This window comes from Oryzias melastigma, linkage group LG10, assembly GCF_002922805.2.
Source record: "Oryzias melastigma strain HK-1 linkage group LG10, ASM292280v2, whole genome shotgun sequence".
In the NCBI taxonomy this organism is placed as follows: domain Eukaryota; kingdom Metazoa; phylum Chordata; class Actinopteri; order Beloniformes; family Adrianichthyidae; genus Oryzias; species Oryzias melastigma.
Window position 1 is genome coordinate 9536860 of NC_050521.1, and position 4149 is coordinate 9541008.

The 4149-nt window shown below is 40.3% G+C and overlaps 1 long non-coding RNA gene across 1 annotated transcript; it reads left to right on the forward strand.

Annotated features, from left to right (window-relative positions):
- The first annotated feature begins 1988 nt into the window (after positions 1 to 1988).
- On the forward strand, positions 1989 to 3612 carry LOC118599203. Its single transcript, XR_004948500.1, has 2 exons — positions 1989 to 3478; positions 3548 to 3612. It is a non-coding gene; the product is annotated as an uncharacterized LOC118599203 (long non-coding RNA).
- The last annotated feature ends 537 nt before the right edge of the window (positions 3613 to 4149 follow it).

Here is a 4149-nt window from a genome sequence, read left to right on the forward strand (position 1 = left end):
CTCCTAGTCTGACGTCTCTCAGCTTGTAAGCCTCTGACAAGATGAAGAAATGCAAGGTGAAGATGATCTGCAGTCCTGAGTCCTTTGGCTTCTCCTTTGTCTTCTATCTGTGACAAGTTAGCATCTGGCAGACCGTAGCTTCCCATGCCTCTCCCTCCATATTTCTGCCATTCTCTCAATTGGTTTCTGCTGAGGCTTAAAAAGGGGGGAGCTGGCAGACAAAATCATTCAAGCAGAACCCAGAGCACAGATGTATGGCTGTTCATTTTAGCAAGAGTATGTCGCCAAAATTGCTTTCCTATTGATTCTGGATGATTTGACAATCTGATGCCAGCTAATATAGAAATACTGCACACACACACACATATATATATATTGATAGAGATTGATTGACAACAGTCTACAGCCAATAATGGCATAAAACACAATGCACTGAAAAAATGCATGCAAAATTTCACAAAAAATCTGCAAGGCAGCAAAAGATGAACCATGTTATAACAAGGGACCACTATGTACTCATATGTTATTCTTCTATATTGATAAATGCCAAACAATCTTTATAGTCACAGTCTTATTCACACACATTCACAGTGATGGTGGCTCCACTGTCACACAATGCACTTATCTAAATCCACTCATTATTTGGTGTTTCTGTCCTTTTGCTTTAAAACGGCATACCTTTTTTAAGGAACTTAGTTGGTTATTTCCAACATCCTGGGGAAATCACAGATCTGTGATAGGCTTTTTCAAATCCTCTGTCTCTTGTTGAGACCGGGACTCATGCTATCACTTCCAATAGTTCTTTATTCTGTCCAGCGGCAGAATACATTTGTGGTCAATCATTTGCCTCCTTGCAAGTATTTTCCAGTATTTTTCACCACCGAGAACATTAATCTTGACTAAGTCTCCATTTGCAGAAAGGAAGCCTCAATCGTTCAGGCAACCACTGCTTTACAGTTGCCTTTAAACACTCATTATTGGGTAGCTTCCCAGCTCTTGCACAAACGTCCTTTTGTTGCATACAAAAATTGGGACTCATCAGTACAAAACACCTGCTACTATCTGTCTGTATCTATCTCTTGGTATAGTTTCTTTGTTTTCTTGCACAAGTTTTTGAGTTTCTTTGCCAAAGGAAGTAGATGGGTGTTCCTGAGTACCTCTAGTTTCTGCCTGCATGGAGCTGATGGCACTGCTGGATAGCTTTAGATTCGAACGGGCACTAAACTTGATGTGTCTTTTATGTGCAGCACCAAGTTTCTTTAGCTGGCCATCGTGCCGATGATCGTCAGCTCTTCAAAAGAGCTTGAAACTGCAGTCTTGACCCTCCAGTCTGCTTTAATGTCTTGTCTAGGCCAAACGTTGTTGATGAACTACCTTGTGTCCTGCTGCTGTTCTCAATCCTACCATGACATGAAACTGTCTTTCCCAGACTCATTCTGGGTTTGGTTGTTCCTCAGTTCCAGTTTGAAGCGTCCTACAGAGCTGTTTCAGTTCATGACTGGGTTTTAACCTTCATGTGACATAAATGACGCACCTGTTTGGTAGAACTGGTTGATCACTTGACTGCAATCTTACAAAATCCCTGAGTTTGTACAAGTCTACCTATAGAATACTAGTTTGAAGCCAAAAGATAGAAACATGAAGTAAGGATTTGGTTTAGATCTTTTTTATTTTGGCTCACCTAACATTTTATAAATTGAAAAAAAAAAAACAATCATTAATAATTCTGGAATTTTTCTCTATTTAAATATTTTTTTTTTCATATTTACCGAAAACCTTTACACAATACTGCAAATGAGAGTCTCTATGCCTATATAATAAGCATGTAGACCAAACCCATCAACACTGAAATTCTTTTTGATTTACAGACACAGAAAATGTGCTTGAAGAATCCATCTCACCCTTCAGAATAATCCTGTGGAGATGGTGCAAATGATTAATGATACACTATACTTGCCTGGATCATAAATTGAGCAGTTGCTGGTGGCATGGAGCAGACAGGATGGGAAACAGGACATGGAAACTTGACTTGAGACTGTCGGATCATTTTGTGCTTCAGTGATTCCCGCACAACTCTTTCAAATATACTTTGCAAAACCAAAATTAGTCGGCTTAATTTGATCAGCAGGTGATTTAATGATAAACTGCATACAAGGCAAGGTCAGAATAATGAGATCACCCAAATGTCAACATTAAGTCTCTGCAAAGTGACAGATTGGATTTCTGTTCCAGAGCAACTTCCTTCCTGGCACGATATCTGCCTGGAGGGAGTTGAATTAATTGTTGTAATTTCTAACAACACTTTGGGCTGAATACTTTTATTCTGGGCACAGTCATTAACAATCATGTGACGACAGCTCAGCTGCTGTAATCAAGCAGTAGGAGGAGAAAAAACTGAATTTAAACTACTTTCTGATTACATGTTGTGTCATTTTGTTAAGCTGGGAAGGAAACTGCATAAAACAATTTAATTTAGAGAGAGAAGAAAACGATCCAGGGGTAGAATCAGACTGTCATGACTGAGTCTGATCAGGCAAAAACTTGTTTTTAAAAGCAATTATTTTCTTGCGCTTATCCGATCACTTTTATTATTTCTGCTGGAAGCTATTTAGATAATTCTCCTCCCAACTGTGCTCCTGTCACTTTAGCAATGCCATTTCATTTTACAAATAGTGTAAGTATACCATGTTAAGCTTCAGGATGAAGACACAGCATCATTTTCATGTGGAACTTTTCCATCTCAAGCTCTAATTCCACTTTAGAATCTTTGTGAAGAAAGACAGAGAGCATGTCTTTGCACATCTGTGCTGACTGACACTTCAGTCCTTGAACTGCTGATGAACCATGGAGTTCAGTCCACCAATGTCTGGGGATTAAAGGAAATCTTGTTTGTTAAAGATCACTGAGCAATCAAAAAAAAAAAAAAAAGCACTGCACTGTTTGTCATAAACTTTCACATGTAGACTTATTTGAGGTTTTCTTGCCAGTTCTTGTCATGGTTCTGCTCTGCTCCTTCACCCCTCCCTTCCTTCCTCCACCCTAATCTCACTCACCTGTGCTGATTAAGCTCCCATTGTGCTCCAGCTAGTGTTCACACTATTTAAGGTCCTCAGTTTCACATCCACCCTGCCAGTTCGTTGAATCAGTCACGTTCCAGCTAGTAACTATCCTTGCACTTTTAGTCTTTTCATGTTTTTGACCCTTTTCTGGCCTGGTAACGAGTTTAAGCCTGTCCCCTGTCTGGAGTTTTTCTGCCCTGGTTTTTCCTCCTCCGTTTCCATCCTGAAGAGGCGTGACGTTTCCAGTTCCCTCATCTCTACACGGAGTAAAGCTGCCCCAACACTGGTCTTCACCCTCCGGTGGATTCTCCTCCTGTACACCGCAGCAGTGTAGGAATCTTCCATCATTCCTGACACCATCCGCCCTGCACTCGGACGCCTCAAAGGCTCTTCTCTCACGTCTGCTTCTGGAGCTCTAAGTAAGAGATCACCATCACCCCAAGCGTGGAACCAGGATCTCCAAATAACTCTCTTTATCTGACTTTCAGGCTCACCTGTGCATCTGGCGGCCCACTGAATAATTCTACCTCCCTAATAAACACTTTAATTGTGACCTGTGTTTGCTCTGTTTTGGGTTGTCCTTCTCATTCCCTAACAGTTCTGGGTTTATATCTGCTCTATGTCAGTGCACGCTGAAACAAAGAGTTTAAAAACACAGTTGCAGCTGGAATGACATGTTAAATCAATAATAGGGAAAAAAAAACATGACTGGGCAAATGAAATGTAATGTGATTTGACACAGAAGCTCTCCTGCATACTTTGAGTTTCCTTGAAAGTTGTAGCAGGAAGACACAAGAATGCTGATGTCCACAGCAGTTACTGCTTTGCTTTTCTGTACACCTCATTCAAACCAGGCATCATGTCTTTGTAGCGGTATACAAAAGGAATCTTTGGTTTGTGTTGCATAAAAAAAGCAGCAAGTCTTTTACTCAACAGACCTGACATGTACACAATGGTAAACATGCATAAATAAAGAAATGTCATAACAAAACAAACTTCTTGGTCCAACAAATCTTGTGCTTTGCACTGAAAGCTGAAACAGAACATGAACCATAGAAACATAATCAAAATCAAACCAACAAGGGAGCAC